Source organism: Chanodichthys erythropterus, chromosome 17 (genome assembly GCF_024489055.1).
Source record: "Chanodichthys erythropterus isolate Z2021 chromosome 17, ASM2448905v1, whole genome shotgun sequence".
Lineage (NCBI taxonomy): Eukaryota > Metazoa > Chordata > Actinopteri > Cypriniformes > Xenocyprididae > Chanodichthys > Chanodichthys erythropterus.
Window position 1 is genome coordinate 36,100,576 of NC_090237.1, and position 22,065 is coordinate 36,122,640.

At 37.5% G+C, this 22,065-nt stretch overlaps 1 protein-coding gene across 1 annotated transcript in view; it reads right to left on the reverse strand.

Moving 5' to 3' along the window:
• The window catches only part of tfdp2 (transcription factor Dp-2), a 60,547-nt gene extending 50,336 nt beyond the window's left edge, over positions 1-10,211 (reverse strand). The window contains exon 1 of the mRNA XM_067364943.1: positions 10,138-10,211. The gene's annotated coding sequence lies outside the window, so the exon portion shown is untranslated. The remainder of the gene's footprint in view (positions 1-10,137) is intronic.
• Between the last annotated feature and the right edge of the window lie 11,854 nt (positions 10,212-22,065).

Here is a 22,065-nt window from a genome sequence, read left to right on the forward strand (position 1 = left end):
GCTGCATGTTACAGGGATACACTTCACAGGACTTTCCAATGTGGTATGGTGGGGGTTTCACATCCTCGAAGACAGACCACTCCCTCATCTTTCTGTAACCCCCTCCATCTGTCACTTGTGCGGCTCAGTCCATCTCCATGGCAACGGCTGGGTCATCTACCATTTATTGGGGGACAGGGACTGAGAGGTGGACAGCAGCTAAGCAAGATGATATTAACGTCCGAAGGATAAAATAAGTTTGACACTGCAGATCTGAGGCTTTAAAAGCCTTTGGAGCAGCATCCCCCATCACTCCTTCTGTCAAAGCTATAAGGAGCTACACTCTCCAGGAGGCCTCTGCTACTATAGCCAAACTGATTAGCGTGGGCTACACCGAGGACAAGAGAAGGAGGAGGGTGACATTTGGTCTTCTGAGGGAACGTATCCGTGTGTGCGTGTCTGAAATACAAACAGCCCGGCTCATGCTGTCACTTAAGGTCACTGAAAAGAGGAAGCATACACAAACACGCTCAAGAAACAGTGTGATGCTATATTCAATGCTGAGAAGTTGCACAGGTTATCCTCCACGACACCTGGTCAATTGCCTTAAAAGATAAAAAGAACGATGGGCGCTCAACAAGTAGCTCAATTTTACACTGCTGTTTATGGATTGTGTAAGAGCACAAATCAAAACAATACAAGTACGTTTTGTTTTCTCAGGGGCCATTCAAACAGTAACGCATCTTTGAGTCTAAAAACGTGAGGGTCTCGAGACGCGCTTTTGAGACGTGATGCAATAACGACAATAATGGAAATAGGCAAACAGCAGAATTGATAGAAACTATGTTAGAAAATATGTTAATAATGAGCGCCTCCTCCACCATGCTGCCGTCAAATAAAACAGTTGTCATGCCAACTTACTACTGTAAAAAGAAGCTTGCAACGCTTGCCCCGCCTCCGAGTTCTTCTGATTGGACCACTGTTTTGGAACTAAGATTAATGAGCGGCACTGCGTGTAAAAATTGAAATTCTTTTAATTTGACACAACGTCTTAAAAACGCAGCGCTTATGTGGGAGGCGCTGCAAAAGACGTGAGCATAACAGTCATGCACGTCCATCAAATGCGTTTACATAGGAAAACAATGGGAAAGTAGAGCATTGGAATAGAAAAACGTGTTCTGTGGCCCCTCAGTGTTGTTGCAATGGCCATGATAGCAGCAGTGCATTACTGTAAACCATCTACTGTGAACCTCATTGGTTCTTGCTGAAGCTCAAACGTGCTGCGTAACACGAGAATGAACCTCATTGGTTCTTGCTGAAGCTCAAACGTGCTGCGTAACACACGAGAATGAACCTCATTGGTTCTCGCTGAAGCTCAAATGTGCTGCGTAACACGAGAATGAACCTCATTGGTTCTTGCTGAAGCTCAAACGTGCTGCGTAACACGAGAATGAACCTCATTGGTTCTTGCTGAAGCTCAAATGTGCTGCGTAACACGAGAATGAACCTTACTGGTTCTTGCTGAAGCTCAAACGTGATGCGTAACACGAGAATGAACCTCATTGGTTCTTGCGGAATCTCAAATGTGCCGTGTAACACGAGAATGAACCTCATTGGTTCTTGCGGAATCTCAAACGTGCTGCGTAACACGAGAATGAACCTCATTGGTTCTTGCTGAAGCTCAAATGTGCTGCGTAACACGAGAATGAACCTTACTGGTTCTTGCTGAAGCTCAAACGTGCTGCGTAACACGAGAATGAACCTCATTGGTTCTTGCTGAAGCTCAAATGTGCTGCGTAACACGAGAATGAACCTTACTGGTTCTTGCTGAAGCTCAAACGTGATGCGTAACACGAGAATGAACCTCATTGGTTCTTGCTGAAGCTCAAATGTGCTGCGTAACACACGAGAATGAACCTCATTGGTTCTTGCTGAAGCTCAAACGTGCTGCGTAACACGAGAATGAACCTCATTGGTTCTTGCTGAAGCTCAAACGTGCTGCGTAACACACGAGAATGAACCTCATTGGTTCTTGCTGAAGCTCAAATGTGCTGCGTAACACACGAGAATGAACCTCATTGGTTCTCGCTGAAGCTCAAATGTGCTGCGTAACACGAGAATGAACCTCATTGGTTCTCGCTGAAGCTCAAATGTGCTGCGTAACACGAGAATGAACCTTATTGGTTCTCACACATCAAGCGAGCTTCTGTTTATCATATCTGATGCATTGATCAATGTTTATATGTGAATAAAAGCAGAAATTAAATTGGTTCATCATATAGGCCTAAAGCAACCAAGCCTATATTTGGACTAAACCACTCGATTTATATGGATTAGTTTTCCAATTTCTTTTTTAACTTTTTGAAGTGTCAAAGTGTCAGTTGCATAGTTCCATTTGTGTTCTGAAGATGAATAAAAGTCTTACAGGTTTGGAACGACATGAGGGTGAGTAAATAATGAACTAACCCTTTAAAGTTCTAATGTCACACATCAATTTCTACAAAAAAAAACAACAACTATAGGTTAAAATAAAACAAAATGGGACAACGGTATTTTTAACATCCACCCATGTTCAAATACAGTATATCTACTCTGTGTGGATTTTAATGTCCAACATTCCATATTTGAGATGCCCAAGATTCCTACAACAGGAAATGCAGGAAGCTCTAATTAGTCTGTCCCTCATACAAACACAGTCTGTGTTCTCTTAAAGGGTTAGTTTACACAAAAATATTAATCTTAATCTTGACTAAAAGACCAGATCACTTTATATGATGAACAGATTTAATTTAGGCTTTTATTCACATATAAATATTGATCAGCAAACATATTAAGAACATTGTTCATACTGCTCTTTTCCACACCACAAAATCAAGAAGTGAGCATGCACAAGCTGTCAAACTCCAAAGAAAAAAAAAAAAAAAAAGTAATTAAAAGTCCTCTAAAGCCATTTAATGAACAACATCTTATATTTTAGTCTGGTTATATTATTATGAGATGCAACATGCTGATGTGAACTGATGTGATGAGGCGAATAATCAATTACTGTTTTAATGAAGTCCTTACTCCAGTGGTTCTCAAACAGGTCTCCACAAACGCCCAAAGTAGCTGCACAATGACTTAATATATTTCATTTAATAAATTATTAATATACTCAAATATCCTAACTATAATCTAAAATAAAATGCTAAAACATGACAAACATTGTCCCCTCTCAATAGCTATTGTTTTAATTGATGACCATACAGCTCTTGAAACTGTTGGAATCAATATAAATTGTGGTTAATTTATTTATTTATCTCTCAGTTTTTGTTAATAAAAAAGTTTGAAAACAAACAGCTTCGTCATGATTACAGCAGAAATAATAAAAATATCTTAGCTTGTATGGGAGTGGGGGCTTTGAATATTGTGTTGGACAACAAGAGCCTTCGAATCAAAAGGACTGAGAGAACCACTGCCTTAGGGTAGGGACACACCAAACCGACACCAAAGAACTTGCAATGATGAAAGCCAACTGTGCTGTCGCCTCGCTCCTCTGCAGACTGCTCTACTCTCATGTGTTATGTGACCAGAGTGTAATCGCAGCCTTTGCGGTTAAAAAAATGTGTTTTATCATATCACAATCAGTGTTGCCAGACTGAGTGGACTATTTTCAGCCCAAAAGCTCACCAAAACCCACCCAATCCAACAACAGCAACAACAAAAACACCCACAACTTTACCTGTCAAAATAATGTGATAGAATTGTATTGCCATGTCAATCAAGGACCATTATTAACTCCTAAAAAACAAAATAATGACAAAATAATAAACAAATAGATACATTTCCCAGGAAAAGCATCAAATCAGGGCAAATGCATTAAATAGACTTACCAAATATGAAATTAAGAAATTAACTTGCATCATTTTCATTAGGGACTGTTGATGGAACGGAAGTAAACTGTCAACTGCCGTCGCTAAAGAACACAAAAATCACTAAGCAACAATAAAGAGGACGGCGTGGATCATTTAATCATTTAACATCGTAAACAATACATTACATGTAAATAAACACAAGAGAATGGTTGCTTTTGGCATTAAATGACATACAGATACAAAATACCACATAACCATAGAACATAACATTTACTTATCTAGTCTGTCACGTATTATCGACTACGGCAAATCGGCTACTCTCCCGTAGAAGGCGGTTACTGTAGAACGTCAAAACGTAGCAGTTTTCGCATGCGCAACAGAACGCCGTCGTATTAGCAGCTGTTGCTTAAAGTCCCTATTGTCAACAGCACTGATCTAGACCTGTATAATAATAATATAATCTTTATATAGATCAGTGGTCAACCCTCAAAATAAGCTAATTTAAATGCAAAAAGTGCCCAACACAAGTGATCTGAATAACCAACGTAATTAGCGCATGTATTTCACACTCGTTCATGCACACACCATGACAGTCAAAACGGTGTCATTCATCGATACTGTACTGTATGATAACCGGACAACAAAAAATTAAATAACAATGCGCTTACCTTTGTGTTGCACTTAAACTTCAGACAAAACTACAGCAAGTTCATATTGCAGAACGTAATACAGTACTTTGCACAGTCAAAACTAAGTCCAGCAGCTCAAGGATAGAAGTTTGGACGGTTTAGAAGTTGTCCTGATGCAGGACAGGATTGTGTAGTCCCATATTCAATTTCGGTTGTGATTAAATTATTAAAATGTGCTTTGATTTCAGAGTTACACTGATAAGAGCCTGGCGTCATTTCCCTCCACAGGTGTAATTCACGTTTTGAGAATTGAGTCACTCTCCCACTCTTTATCGTGCAACTTGCTTTGTGCTTTGTGTTTTATATGAAGTATTGCGTGTTTTACGTGCGTGGAGTGCATCTCAGCAGCTCGCTTAAGCAAACACAGGAGTATACATACGTTTCTAAATATGCAAGCTGTTCGACGCAATTTCAAAATAAATGTTTAAATCCTCGCTCTGCATTTGCATGTTTTGATGTCCACATGATCTTGTTCAAGAAATTACAGTAGCTGTAGCATTTACTTCATAAAGAAGTGGCCAAAGATTAAAGATTAAGTAAACATTTGATCAACATTAAGGATTTGATCTGCTGGTAACAACAACAATCACCAGGCTGTTGTTATAATACATAATGAATTTTCTATTTTTATTGCCACAAAAAAATCAGATTACTCAATTAATTGTCAAAATAAATCGATCAATTACTCGATTACCAAAATAATCATTAGTGACAGCCCTAAATGAGTGTACAACTGATGCATGCTCAACGGCTAGATAATACCCATGATGCACTGTGAAAATCACACCGAATGAATTCCTGCATCTCGCCAGAAGATGGCGCCCGTGGCTGAATCATGCATATGTTTTCCAAACCATAAATATCTAGCTTCCGCCTGCCCGGCTTCCGTATTCATCTTAGGAAGAAAGTGTAACCGATGTCGCGTCAGTGAAGCTTTTTGAATACAGAAGGTGTAGGACGTAGTGTAAGCGTTTTGAACTGCGAGAGGTGTTACACTTTCTTCGTAAGCTGAATACGAGAGGCAGTCTAGCAGAAGCTGGATATGTTACTTTATAACTTGTTAAATATGGATATTTTTCTTACACAAATGCATCGCTTCGCTCCAGAGGTCGTGTGAAGTACTTTTATGATGGATGGATGCACTGTCTTGAGCTTTATACTCGTTGGACCCGTTTGCTGCCATTATAAATCTCGGATGCGTCAGGATATTTATTAAAGGGATAGTTCACCCAAAAATGAAAATTTGATGTTTATCTGCTTACCCCCAGTGCATCCAAGATGTAGGTGACTTTTTTTCCTTTAGTCGAACGCAAATTATGATTTTTAACTGCAACCGCTGCCGTCTGTCATTCAAATAATAGCAGTAGATGGGAACTTCAACTATAACAGTAAATAAAACTTCCTTAGACAAATCAAAATTAAAACCTGCGGCTCGTGACGACACATTAATGTCCTAAGAGACGAAACGATCGGTTTGTGCGAGAAACCGAACAGTATTTATATAATTTTTTACCTCCAATACACCACTATGTCCAACTTCGTTCAGCTTCCTGTTAGTGAGGTCAAAAAACGCGTTGTGATGACGGAAGTGATGTCTCGCCCATATACTTTAATGAGCACGAGACATCACTTACGTTGTCAGAGCGCGATCAGACCTCACTAACAGGAAGCTGAAGGAAGTTGGACATAGTGGTGTATTAGAGGTAAACAATTATAGAAATAATGTTCGGTTTCTCGCACAAAGCGATCGTTTCGTGTCTTAGGACATTAATGTGCCATCACGAGCCACAGGGTTTAATTTGGATTTGTCTATGGAAGTTTTTTCGACTCTTATTGTTCAAGTTCCCAATCACTGCTATTATTTGAATGACAGACGGCAGCGGTTGCAGTTAAAAATCATCATTTGAGTTCGACTGAAGAAAAAAAGTCACCTACATCTTGGATGCACTGGGGGTAAGCAGATAAACATCAAATTTTCATTTTTGGGTGAACTATCCCTTTAATATAACTCCGATTGTGTTCATCTGAAAGAAGAAAGTCATATACACCTAGAATGGCTTGAGGGCGAGTAAAGCTTGGGCTAATAAATTTGAAATTCAAACACTCCCGTGCATTGATCATTGTAGCCAATCACAGCAATATCTGATGAGCACGTCATCACGATGGCCAATCAGAGGAGTTTGCGAATCCACTCAACAGCGCTCACATTTTTAAAATTTCAGTACCGATTGATACTGAAGTTGGTACTTTCTACTCCCTCAAGTGGACTATATTAGTGAATGAGGGTATGGGGCGATTTCGAACACAGCACATATCTGCTTGCAGTCTCTGTTAATGAGCCGATGAGCTGAATCAGGTTTGTTTTATTAGGGAGACATACAAAATGTGCAGTGCTGGGGGTCACCATGACAGGTCTGAGAAGCTCTGCTTTAAAGGGTCAATTCTGATATGAAAAAGTAACTAAATCCAAAGTGTAAATAACTTGCTGGGAATAAACACATACTTTGAGCAATCCGGAAACCTGATGCTAGATCTCCTGCTGCCTAGAATGGAAAGCGCAGTGTTGCGACATGAATGGAGAAGGTTAAGTTTAGTCTCCCAGGAGGACTAGGCTTACATACACAGCAAGATGCACAAACACACACCTACGTTCTGTTAGCACTCGCAGGCGGCAGAGCGCTAACTGTATGCGGGCGTGTCCCATGGGGCATGTTACAGTGACACTGGAGTACACACCACTGAGCAAGACAGCTGGGAAATGGCGCCAAAAAGAATCCGTGGTGTGTGTTTTCTCTGTCCTTTCACTCTCTTTTGTGCGGGTGCAAATACAAACACAAAGACAGACCGCAGCCTCTCACGTGACAGCTGCGTCACAACAATGCAGTATTAGGTCAACAGATCAATACATCTGAACTTTACGTTCAATAAGCGCGGCTGTTAAACTAGCTGACGAGGAGCTTTTCTCTAATACACCAGCAAAGATGCAACCGCAGACAGAAAAATAAACAGACAAAGGCCTCAAAATACACAAGCGCACTCACACGCACGGGAAAAGTTGCTTGAGGTGCTGAATAGCAGGGGGACACCTGTCACAAAAGCTGTGAGCTCTGGGGTGGGGGTCTCGTTTCCCTCCTCCTCCTCCTCTCCACTGGAAGGATTAAATATCCAGACCGTTTGTGCGGGACCAACAGATGTCTGCTTCAAATCTGACACAGCCTGGCCTGCAATCTCAGTACACTAAGCCAACAAAAACCCCATGACCTCACACTCCAGAGCTTTCTTTTCCAATTACCACACTAAACTACATCTCTGTCTAAAGTCACAATGAAAACTAATTTTTTTTTTTTTTTTTTTTTTTTATGGAATATCACAGTATTTCTTAGAAATTATATTTATATATATATATATATATATATATTTTATTTTTTATTTATTTTTTAATTCATGTGTCCTCGTAATCTTTAATAAAAATAGCGTCCCGTCCCTCTTTTCTGATGACGTGTTTACTGGCGTGAAGGCGAGGCAACCTGTCACTCACATGAGATTGACCAATAACAAACCACAACCATCCAATCAAGTCTTGACTGACAAAATCAAGTCCCGCCCTACATTTTTTCTTGTTCGGGAAGCCGTTTCACTTGGATATATGCATCACAATAGAGAAGAAAAGACAATCGCAACTTGTTTCTTACTGACTTCATATTTCTCTCTCTCATATTCTTGAATGTTTACTTCACAAGTGAACAAGCCTAAATAACAAGGCTCAGGTGTTTCTCCACATAACGGTGCACAGCAACAAAAACAGACAGTCTCAAAGGGGGAAAGAACCCACAGATAATAATAATAATAACAATAATTCAAGAGAAACATACTTTGCATACCATACACTGTAAAAAGTAATATGCTCTATCTACTCAAACTTGAAGCAACAGATTACACACAATATTATTAATTAAAGTCAACATATAAGAATTGAGTTGGAATTAATCAAATTATTTCCTTAAAATTAGCAAACACCATTGCAAAAACCACAAACTGACATAAAAAGCAAAGAGTCAAACTGCCACACTAAACGAAACACTGATCAACATAATAGTGACAAAAATTTTTCAATAAAATCAACATCAACATCTAAACCTCTGTTAATTCTTGTGTTTCTCTTTCCTTCAGTGATTCTGCTCGTTTTCATCAGGTGTCTTCAATGTTAGCAATGAAAAATAAGGAGTTCTTAAAGGGTTAGTTCACCCAAAAATGTGTCGTTTCACACCCGTAAGACCTTCGTTCATCTTCAGGAACTTCTGGAACTACATGAGGGTGAGTAATTAATGACATTATTTTCATTTTTGGGTCAACTAATCCTCTAACTCATCTTTGACGTCTGTGTTATTCAGATATTTTTGTTTAAAATTGTACTTGTTTTAAATGGTTGACATTTAAGGAATTAATTTTGATTAATTCTAACTCAAATCTATTTTTCTATTAATAATATTGCTTGTAATCTGTTGCCAAAATTTTATGTAGATAGATATAGTGTATTACTTTTTACAGTGTTTGATTTTTACCTGGAGCATATCGCTTTTTTTCAAACATGGTACCATGGGAAAATCGTGTTTTTTTATCATATTACAATAATTTTTAGTACGGTACCATGGTAACAATAACATACTGACCATTTTACAACTGTAAAATACCATACAACGTGTAAATATGGTACATGATTATAGCAATCACCATGGTATGTATCAAGGGACAACAGTATCCTCACCTGACACCATCAATGTACCATAGTAAAACCGCTGAAGGACTTTTCTATGTGTTCCAGCTGATTAGTTTCTGACAACGTTGTTTATGACTGATATATATATATATATATATATATATATATATATATATATATATATATATATATATATATATATATATACATAAACGCGTTAAAAACATACAACTGACAGGAATATACTACATTATGCGCGCAAACTGAGGTAAAATCTACTCAGAAGTTTAATGTGACATTATCGCCTCAAGGCCAAAGTTTTACGAGTAACACGACAATAAACTACCTGACTATTCCTATAACTTTAATCTGAAGCGATGTTAGACGAAAACGTGAGGGGATATGACGGTAAACGCGACGGTAAACTCGTCAGAACCGAGAACCGAGTCCTCCGAGCAGCGGAAATGTGCAAAAGCTGCACAAACTAACGAACCACCGCCCGGCGCTCGCGCAGCATACGAGCCGCTCCGCGCGCACCCGCTACCTGACAGCTCGACACACCGGCGAACGCGCGCTCTACTATTATTATCGGCACTTTATAAGGGAATATAACCGCATTATTAGAATTCAAGAGGAAAAAAACATGGATATACCAATCGAAACTGTTCATTTGTTGAAATTGCACTTGTTCACGTCAATAATTACAGCTAGAATAAAAACATCAGCGCTGTAAGGTTTGACAACTGTTAACGACACAAAACTAATTCTGAAAACTTGTTTAGTTGAACACACAAACAACAAACGCTGCTGTCAAAATATGAAACATTCGCGCAACAGTATGACATTCTCCTCGTTCAGTGTTTATAGTTCAGTCTGAACACGCAAAGTCAAGCCTTACCTTGGATTTCGGGCTGAAGTGTGTTGAAACGGCCTGTCAAAGTGGAAAACAAACAACTTGAGAATGTATGAGAGTGAACGCGCAGTAACCGCTCGCGCCGCGCGCACTTCCTGAGTGCTGTAGAACTCCGCACACAAGCTTGGCGGTGGCAGTCGGCCGGCGTCTCTGATTGGCTGCACCTGTCCGTGACGCAGAACGCCAGATGGAAGGTGATTGGCTGTCCGGAGCGAAATGTAAAGCAGGCGTGGCGCTGCATGAATCAGATGAATAAAGTAATTTTAAAGGCTTTATGGTGATTTTAATTAGTGTATGCAGACAAAAGGAAACAATGGGAGGTTGTTTTCTGTTTTGGCGTGGCGCGCCATCTGCTAGTAATCACATGTTGATGACGTATAATAATTTGACATTTGAATATTAAATATATTTGCTTCGTTAAATACGATAAAGGCGTTGTTTAGAAGCTCCGTGAGGCCATTTTCCGGTCTGGCTGCAAAATGCAACAACATTTTGAAAGTTACTCAATTATTGAAACAAGTGAAGGGCGATTTCCTGTGGAAACTTTTGTTCCTAAACCGAAGACATCAAAAGCTCATTACCACATTATTGCACTTGTTACATCACAAAAGGTCCATAACAAATACAACAGTTTTATATCCATAGCCTACAATGTTTCTAAAAGAGTTGATAGCTTCCTTACAGTACCTTTAGATCAAATCAACACGAATTGTGTGCCTATAAAACTTTAGGTCACACTAGTCTTCTATAAAATGAGTTCAAGGGAGACCAAGACTAGCTGACACCTTTTACTTCACTGCAAGAGATACAGATTTGTGACTGTACATCATATATATATTAAAATTACTATAAAAGCTATCAACCTTGAAGTCGAAGTAGCAGTTGCTAATTTGAATAAGCAAGAGCTACAAAACAGAGTGCAGATTGGAATTGATAAGGAAAGACGCCAAGACAAGCCCGCAGCACCCAGGGGCCACACCTGCTCTTTGCGCATCTGCACAAGCTGTTAGACAACAACTAATGCATGCCATGACAGCAATTTATATATATATATATCAGGCATAACATTATGAGCACCTTCCTATTATTGTGTTGGTCCCCCTTTTGCTGCCAAAACAGCCCTGACCCGTCGAGGCATGGACTCCTCTAGACCCCTGAAGGTGTGCTGTGGTATCTGCACCAAGATGTTAGCAGCACATCCTTTAAGTCCTCCATGGATTAGACTTGTTTGTTCAGCACATCCCACAGATGCTCGACTGGATTGAGATCTGGAGAATTTGGAGGCCAAGTCAACACCTCAAACTCGTTGTTGTGCTCCTCAAACCATCCCTGAACCATGTTTGCTTTGTGGCAGGAGCATTATCCTGCTGAAAGAGGCCACAGACACCAGAGAATACCGTTTCCATGAAATAGTGTACATGATCTGAAACAATGCTTAGGTAGGTGGTACGTGTCAAAGTAACATCCACATGGATGGCAGGACCCAAGGTTTCCCAGCAGAACATTGCCCAAAGCATCACACTGCCTACGCTGGCTTGCCTTCTTCCCATAGTGCATCCTGGTGCCATGTGTTCCCCAGGTAAGCGACGCACACGCACCCGGCCATCCACGTGATGTAAAAGAAAACATGATTCATCAGACCGGACCACCTTCTTCCATTGCTCCGTGGTCCAGTTCTGATGCTTCACTGTTGGCTCTTTCGGCGGTGGACAGGGGTCAGCATGGGCACCCTGACTGGTCTGCAGCTCCATACACAACAAACTGATGCACTGTGTATTCTGACACCTTTCTATCAGAACCAGCATTAACTTCTTGAGCAATCTGATCTACAGTAGCTCAACTGTTGTATCAGACCATATGGGCCAGGCTTCGCTCCCCACATGCATCAGTGAATCTTGGCCGCCCATGACCCTGTCGCCGGTTCACCACTGTTCCTTCCTTGGACCACTTTGATAGACACTGACCACTGCAGAGTGGGAACACCCCACAAGAGCTGCAGTTTTGGAGATGCTCTGACCCAGTCATCTAGCCATCACAATTTGGCCCTTGTCAGACTCGCTCAAATTCTTATCCTTGCCCATTTTTCCTGCTTCTAACACATCAACTTTGAGGACAAAATGCCTAATATATCCACCCACTAACAAGTGATGAAGAGATCATCAGTGTAATGCCAAAATAATGCTATGCCTGATCAGTGTATATATATATATATATATATATATACTTGCAATAAACTTAATAAAAACACTTGGTAATTCTCTTATTTTCACAGTTGATTTTATGAGATTGATTCAGATGCATTGTAAGGGCCCTCAGTAAGGTTTATTTGTGACTGACTTATTCAGGGAATGATAGGGCAAAACTTCACAGGAGCAGCTAACAGCAGCACACCATCTCTCTAACAGGCTGGCCCATAATTTCCTGTGAAGACGATCATGTCGCCGAACGCTGATCTTCACAGGGTGTGGAGCACTTGTGAGTTTGCTCACAAGTAGCGGCACTTATACTTGCAGCAGCGAATTCTGAGTCTGTCCTCATGTGACTGGTCCGATTATGACATACTGCAGGGAGTCAGTATGTTCTTTAGCTCTGTCAGTGATGCATATTGCACATAAATGTGTGCATATCCTGGTTGTGTTGTTGAATTTCTAATGCATTGCCTTCACTGCACACGCTGCAGAACACTTTCCCAGTGTAACACTGCAGTGCATTGAGCTTGTGGTTTAAACATATACACTCTGCAGTCCGTGGCATAAACTTGGGGCGTAAACTTGACCTGAAACCAAAGAGAAAATAAAATGCAAAGCCACAAAAAAGTCACACTAGTCATAATGCTAACTATAATAATCTTAATAGAGTAGCAAGAGGAAATCATCAGGGTGGAAGTAGATTCAGACAGTGGAGAAAATAACCACATTTGCCAAATGAAAAATAATAGTGTATGGATGCTGTGGATACGGCTGTTTTAGTGTAAAGATTCTGCTCAACACACAGTTGCACAGTTTTGAGTATTGTTTGTTATAGCGCCCTCTAACAGTGAAAACTGAAATGAACTCTGGCAGGGGTGTGTGTGTGTGTGTGTGTGTGTGTGTGTGTGTGTGTGAGAATCACTCCTTCAGACCAGCCTCAGTGCTCAATTTTTATTAGTGCTCAACCCTTACTAATTTTTTAAAAAAATATATATTTTATTTGTTTACTTGTATGTCATGGGACCACTAAGATACATAAGATAACCGTGAACTTAATTTTGTTATTATTTATTATTATTATTGACTTAAGTTTATTATTGACCTAATTTATCAATTTAAAATCTCAGGGGGTAATTCAAGTAAAGGTTAAAGAAAAATGAAAATTTGAGGAGTCCCTGGATTACATAAAATATGAAATGATGTGAATTTATACAATTTAATGTGTTTGAAAGACAAAAGCCTTCCAGAGACAGTGATGCATCATTAAATTATCAATAAAAAAATCAATAAAAAAGTAACTGTAGTCTGATTATGAGTATTTTAAAATGTAATATAATCTAATTACAAGTACTTAGTTTTTGGAATCGGATTACATAATCCAGATTACATGTAATCAGTTACGACCCAGCACTGACTAATGATTAGTGCTGACTGCTAACAGTAGTCTGCTTTTGTCGTCACGGCGAGAAAAGCTATTGGATGAATTACTTCAGGGATTATTAGATAAAATCTGGATCCATCATATGGTAAAAGATCTTCAGCACACCATGTATATGCAGTGTTGTATTTTAATAGAATCATGCTGCAAAACGACTAAAGTGTAATGTTCAATAAAGACCGCAAACTGCTCATATGAATTTATGTATTATACATTTTTAAAAAAGTCAAAAGAACAATGGAATTGTACACCAAAATTGTGAATGTTAGTACAAATAAACACCAGAATCAAGCTTCAGATCCAGTCAAAAAAGGTGCAGGCTGATTTTAAAAAGATTATAAGTTAATAAAAGTTTAACTGTCAATTTACATGTTACATTTACAGTTTACACCTTATGTCAATTTACTTATGCCCCAGCTACATTTTTATTTTCAAAATTCTGAATTAAAATGACCCAAACATACAGGAGCTTTATTATACAATGCTTAGACAAAATGGCGCATGACAACAGTTTCCAAGGTAGACTTGGCTAATATTTAAGGTGGGGCTTAGCAAAGGTGTGTTTACATGCACGTTTCAGATATCTATAAAGTAATTTTGACTAGTCAGAATGTTAATTCCAGATATCTACATTGAAAACAGTCACAAAGCTAAATGCAGATATCTCCAAAGATAGTCAAAATTCAGATTGAGATATCCATAATTAAATTGCAGTTATCTTTAAATGAGATTTGACTAGGAAAAATTCCTATTCAAGTTATCTACAATTGTGATTTGACTAGTAATACATTACTCTCAAATTTCTAAAAATGTATTTTGAATATCTGATGATGAATTAAAGACATCTTAAATTTGAATTTTGACTATAGTCAAACACCAGTTATAGATATAATGCTACACAGGATTCTGGCTAAAGTTTAATAATATTTATCATTTGATTCTATGTAAAAAATCATAAGTTGATACATGCTACTAAACACAAGACAGAGAGATGTTCTTTGGCACATGTCCTTTGTGGAATATTCACTCTAAAAAATGCTGGGTTAAAAAACAACCCAAGTTGGGTTGAAAATGGACAAACCCAGTGGTTGGGTTAAACGTTTGCCCAACGTGCAGTTTTATTGAACCCAACTGTTGTTTAAAAATTACTATATGGCTGGTTTAAAATGAACCCGAAATAGTATAAAAATCTCTACGATGTTTAACAGGAAGCCAATGCAGTGTTGACAGAACTGGGCTAATATGGTCATACTTCCTAGTTCTAGTAAGAACTCTAGCTGCTGCGGTTTGGACCAGCTGGAGTTTGTTTATCAAGCGGGAGGAACAACCACCCAGTAGAGCGTTACAATAATCTAGCCTTGAGGTCATGAACTAACTGTTCTGCATTCTTCATTGAGAGCATATGTCGTAGTTTAGATATATTTTTAAGATGGAAGAATGCAGTTTTACAGATGCTAGTAACATGGCCTTCAAATGAAAGATTGGTATCAAAGAGCACACCCAGGTTCCTAACTCACGACGAAGACTTAACAGAGCAGCCATCAAGTGTTTGACAGTATTCTGTATTATTGCGTGAAGAAGTTTTCGGTCCAAAAATTAGAATCTCTGTTTTTACTGAATTTAGTAGTAGGAAATTACTGGTCATCCAGTTTTTAATGTCAGCTATGCATTCTGTTAATTTTGTGAATTGGTAAGTTTCGTCAGGGCGTGAAGAAATATAGAGCTGAGTATCATCAGTGTATCATCAGTGAAAACTAACACCATGCTTCCTAATTATCTCTCCTAAGGGTAGCATGTACAGAGTGAAAAGCAACGGTCCTAGTACTGAGCCTTGCGGTACTCCATATTTAACTTGTGATTGATATGACATCTCATCGTTTACTACTACAAGCTGATAACGGTCAGATAAGTATGATTTGAACCATGCCAATGCAATTCCACTAATGCCAACATAATTTCCGTGTCTATTTAAGAGAATATTGTGATCGATAGTGTCAAATGCAGCACTAAGATCCAGTAACACTAATAGAGAGATACAACCACGATCTGATGATAAGAGCAAATCATTAGTAACTCTAATGAGAGCAGTCTCAGTACTATGGTACAGTCTAAATCCTGACTGGAAATCCTCACAGATACTATTTCTTTCTAAAAAGGAACATAGTTGTGATGAAACTGCCTTTTCTAGTATTTTTGACAGAAAAGTGAGATTCGAGATCGGCATGTAATTGACTAATTCTCAAGTTGTGGATCAAGTTGTGGTTTTTTAAAAAGAGGTTTAATAATAGCCATCTTAAACGTTTTTCTCTTTTTCAGTAGTTTTGTCAGTATCGGGTCTAACATACAAAATGTTGATTTTGATCATTTAATGACAATTCGTCCTCTCCTATAGGAATGAATGAATGGACTTGACTCATACTTGACACTCCTGCCCAGCCAGTTAGAGCATAAACCTCCATCTACCAACACATCAGCAAAAACATTGAGTTAAAGGGATAGTTCACTCTAAAATGACAGTTTTATCATCATTTACACACCCTCATGTCACTCCAAATCCCCATGACTTTGTCTTTTCTGAAACACAAAAGAAGAACTTTTAAAGACACAGTTTCAATGAACGGCCACTGAAGCATCAAGCTTCAAAAAGGACACAAAAAACACCACAAATCTATCATAAAGGTATGCCCTAAAGGCTACCTGTGAGATTAAGTGTGGATTTGATGGCAAGTTTATGTAATTGTGTTGCTGAAATGCAAGATAAGTAACCTCTGAACCTACATTAAACCAACTCTCAGACGACGTTATTGTGCAGGTGCAATCACTTTACAGTTCACGCTACTGTTACCCAGTTTGCTGCACCGGAGCAGCGATAAAGAGAGGAAGTGAGATGAGACAAGACACATCTGTACAACAGTGCAGAAACAAGGGTTTGTGTACTACATTACCAGTCCTAATCAAGTGCAACATACTGCCATATATGCAAATATAGAGGCATAACAAACCCCACCTGTGAATGACTCTCTGAGTCTGAGCTGTATTAAACACATCTAAATGCCACTTCAGATGCAGCGTCTGTGCCACATCTGCATTGCAAAGATGGATTTTTTCACAGACTTCTGAGATATAAACTTGCAATTGCAAGTTATAAAGTCTAATTCTGAGGATAAAAAGACAGACTTTTCTCGTAATTGTGTTATAAAGTCAGAATTGCGAGTTTATATCTCAAAATTCTGACTTTGTATCACGCAATTCTGAGAAAAAAGTCAGAATTGTGAGATAAAAAGTTACAATTACCTTTTTAGTCACTGATTCAATTCGTAAAGTTCCGAAGCAGTGTTTTGAAATTGGACCATCTAATTGTTGAAACGTCGTTATTTAGTTTTTTTGGCGCACAAAAATATTCTCGGCGCTTTATAATATTAATATTGAACCACTGTACTCACATGAACTGATTTAAATATGTTTTTAGTACCTTTATGGATCTTGAGAGAGGAAGTGACATTGCTTTGAATGCAGGCCTCACTGAGCCATCGTATTTTATCAAAAATATCATAATTTGTGTTCTGAAGATTAATGCAGGTCTTGTGGAACGACATGAGGGTGAGTAATAAATGACATTATTTTCATTTTTGGGTGAACTAACCCTTTAATCTTAACCCTATTTATCCTAAGCAATGTCTTTGCTGTTGGCCTTCTTTAATCCAATTCAACCATAGCTAAACTTCTCATTTTTTTTGTTCTTTAACCTGTTAACTGTCATGGGCCCACCGGTGGGCCCACAGCCATTACATATTTAAAACAGTAATATTCTATACTAAACCTAAACTAATCTTGACAAACTATATATCATTTGAAAGCTTAGAATCTCTAGTTTACATATTTGTAATTTATTTTGATTTTCAAAATAAATTACAGAGGAGCAGTAATTTATCAATTTGCAACAAGCATATTTTCATACTCATAAGGCATGTTCAGACCTTTATTTTGAAATAGCGATGAACATGAAAAATCATTAAAGATTGGTTGAAACGTTTGTTTTCATGCCAAAAGATAACATCCATTAATTTTTTTGAGAAAAAAAGGTCTAAAAATGAAAAATATTTATGATTGAAAAAAAAAAAAAACATTTATGATTGTGGCGGCGATCTATAACCCACATGCATGTTATTTTTATGTTTATTTGAGGCTAAATTCATATCAAATTCTGCCAAACTTCCCATACTACTTCTATATAGGATGTCTACTTCATAAATTGTATGAAAATAATGGAAATATATGGTTCAGATCACTCAAACCATATATAGAAATGGAGGCTCCTTTATATGGTCAGTAATGGAGCTTGATTGTCATCTAGTGAAAAAGTGTGGTACTGCGCCCAAACAAAATCTTACTGAAAGCTCATTTTTTGAGATATCAACCTGAAATTTGGAACACAACTTGTTCAGATTTTTGGCTTTGATTTCCTTGCAGATTTAGAGTAAAACTTGTTTTGTAAAGTATATATTTTATATAAAATATAAAATATTAAATTTTAACATTTTTAAAAACATTCATAAAAATAAACTTCTATATCTTTTTTTTCTGTTTCACTTACATACGTTATTTCACTTTTACAATAATCTGCCAAATTTCATCTTTAAAACAAGACCAGCCTTATGTCTATACTCCTAAGAATTCTTGAATTACAACCATTTAAGTTTGGATAGTGCATTTTCTTGTCTAAAACAAAAAGTGGGTGTGAAAGTTAACAGGTTAAAGTTGAATTTTTTCCCCCTGCATCCTATTCTTCTGTGATCCAGAATGGCAGCACACCTGAAAGGTTTGTTTGAGCTGCGCCCTCTACTGTACAAGCTGTATTTACGATGTCTACAAGGATGTGAACACTTTTTTGAAACCTTGAAATTACGGTAATGCACTTTCCTTCATTTCACTTTTGGTGTGAAAGGGCCTTTATATTTGCTAAAACTAGAACTTTAATTAAAAATAAAAATCAAAATCTGTTACTTATATAGATTTAAAACCTTTTTGTAGAGCTTTGTTTATCTCAAAGTTTCTCAACTGGTTTTCTTTCAGTTGGAGATCAAGTGGTTACTCAACAGTACCAACAATTATTATACAAAAGTAACAGAAATGTCCATAAAATAATGCAATTAATTAGTTAGAGAGTGACGCAATATTGTAGGCCTATTGCATTACTTTTAAAAGTAACTTTCCCCAAGCTCGTGGCATTGAGGCAACAGGCTATTGCACATGGGGGAATTGATCAGAAGAGAACACAGAAAAAAGCAGACAGTCACTTCAGCTCAGTTTTGCAAATAGTGCAGTGATGTAGAAATTGTATAGTCACAGGCACATTTTACAGTGATGAATGGAATCAGCAGCATTAAAAAAAAGTCACAGATCACTATATGAGCATGAGACTACAGTACTTCTGCTGGGTATTGAGCTTCATGTTTACAGTTAAATGAAGACATTTGTCAGGGCTTGACTGTATGGTGGTATACTTTATCTTCCACGATCACATCAGTGAGTATTTACAGCAGACACACATACAAATACACTCGTCTGGAGTTTCTGAAGAACAGAAAGATCATGTTGTTCTCTGCGCTTCAACCAAACTCTGTCATGCCTGTTTTTTCTTTTCTCATTCCATCGCAAGCTATTGCTGCCTCTTCCTCTGACTCATTTTAAAATGTGTCCATTCTTGTTTTTAATTCTAAAGGAAGATGTTGCTTTCGCATTTAATTCCACACATTTAATCAACTGTTCCGGTACCTCAAAAACCAGGATCAATATTCTTATAATAGATATTTATGAACACCAAACCCCATAGTAACTCTGAAAAAGAGATTGTTCAGCCCGAAAAAAAAAAAAAAAATAACAATAATAAAACTTTTATTTACTCAATCTCATGTCATTACAAACCTGTACGACTTTCATTCTTCTGTGAAACACAAGGGGAAAAAATAGATATCAATGTAGGGTAGAGTGGGGGAAAACGCCTCCCCTACTGTTTTTCCCAAAATAACCACTAGAGAAAGTCAAAATACATCTTTGTTGTTGCTGTGTGCTACATTGACACTACACTGACTACCTAAATTAATCTGCAGGTCAGTTGGTACAGCGGTCACATAAGTACAAGTAAAAGCTCTCAAAACAGTCCCATCTTACACAGCAAAATCCCTAGAGTCAGTTGTAGTTCTTGTGTTTCTCTTTTCTTCAGTGATGCTGCTTGTTAACAGCAGGTGTTCATCACTAATGCACAATCATCACTTAATTAATTGCTTAATTATCTCATTAACGTTAACTCTGTTTCAGTGTTACTTTAACACTATTTAGAGAGGGACCATATGTACTCTGAGCAGAGTTTATTTAATTCTGGGGATTTTGCTGTGTACAAACTGTATTTACGAGCTCTACGAGGACGTGAACACTTTTTTGAAACCTTGAAATTACGGTAATGCACTTTCCTTCATTTCACTTTTGGTGTGAAAGGGCCTTTATATTTGCCAAAACTAGAACTTTAATTAAAAAAGCAAACAAAAAACAAAGGAAGATGAGTGTTTTAGAAGTATTTAAAATGAAGCTTACACTGGTGATATACAGTACAGTCAAAAAGTTTGGAACCACTAAGATTTTTAATGTCACCTTATTTAATTAAAAATACAGTAAAAAAGTAAAATAGTAGTAGTAATATTGTGAAATATTATTACAATTTAAAATAACTGTGTACTATTTAAATATATTTGACAAAGTAATGTATTCCTGTGATCAAAGCTGAATTTTCAGCATCGTTACTCCAGTCTTCAGTGTCACATGATACTTCAGAAATCATTCTAATATACTGATTTGCTGCTCAATAAACATTTATGATTATTTTCAATGTTGAAAACAGTTGTGTACTTTTTTTTCAGGATTCCTTGATGAATAGAAAGTTCAAAAGAACAGTATTTATTTGAAATACAAAGCTTCTGTAGCATTATACACTACTGTTCAAAAGTTTGGGGTCAGTAAGAATTTTTTTTTTTTAATGTTTTGAAAAGAAATTAAAGAAATGAATACTTTTATTCAGCAAGGATGCATTAAATCAATCAAAAGTGGCAGTAAAGACATTTATAATGTTACAAAAGCTTTGTATTTCAGATAAACACTGTTCTTTTGAACTTTCTATTCATCAAATAATACTGAAAAAAAATATTGTACACAAATATTTTGTACAATTGTACACATTAAATGTTTCTTGAGCAGCAGATCATCATATAAGAATGATTTCTGAAGGATCATGTGACACTGAAGACTGGAGTAATGATGCTGAAAATTCAGCTTTGATCACAGGAATAAATTACATTGTGAAATATATTCAAATAGAAAACAGTTATTTTAAATTGTAATAATATTTCACAATATTACTGTTTTTTACTGTATTTTTAATTAAATAAATGTAGCCTTGGTGAGCAGACGAAACTTCTTTTAAAAACATTAAAAATCTTGGTGGTTCCAAACTTTTGGACTGTACTGTACCTGAAATAAAACAGATTTCACTGTAAATTATCTAATTTTCAGCAGTAAGAAACAGGTGTTTTAAAGCTTGTTGTTGTGTAGAACATCAGTTATATATGATATGAGTATAGTAAGGCCTATAGATAGGGAGTACGTGTTATTTAAGGAAAATATAATTATATTTTCACAATGACAACATTTTTTTTCAAACATAGTCTGTGGGGTAAATGCCCCGTCATTCACAATTACTGTAGTTACTCTGTTCTGAACATCAAATCCTTTGTTTTTTAACAGCCAGGCTCCATCACCACCCAATCACAGAGATCACTGTCACCAGAGTATATGAGTAAGGACTCACTCACCTGTTCCACTACCTCCATGTGTTATTGCTCCATGGGCTTTCCTGATCGTCTGTGTCTCCAGCGTCTTCACTCTCCGGACTCCTTCCATGCTCCACTCTCGTCACTGAAGTGTGTGCTCAGCTGCTCTCGTCCACAGCCTCCTCAATCACCTGCAGTACAAAGAACTGTAAGTATTATCTATTATTGCATTACTGTTTGAACTGCGTTACTCACCTGCTTGTTTACATAACCTGCGTCATCCAATAAACTCTCATATTCATTTCTACATCGTTGTGAGTCTGTGTTCCGTAACACTACCTAGGTGGTTGAATAAAAATATATTTGGACTTTATATTTAAAAATTACTTCAAGTTAGCATCAGCCAGTTAACATCAGCTAACAACATTTTTCAAATAAGATATCATTTTGTAAATCATAATTATAA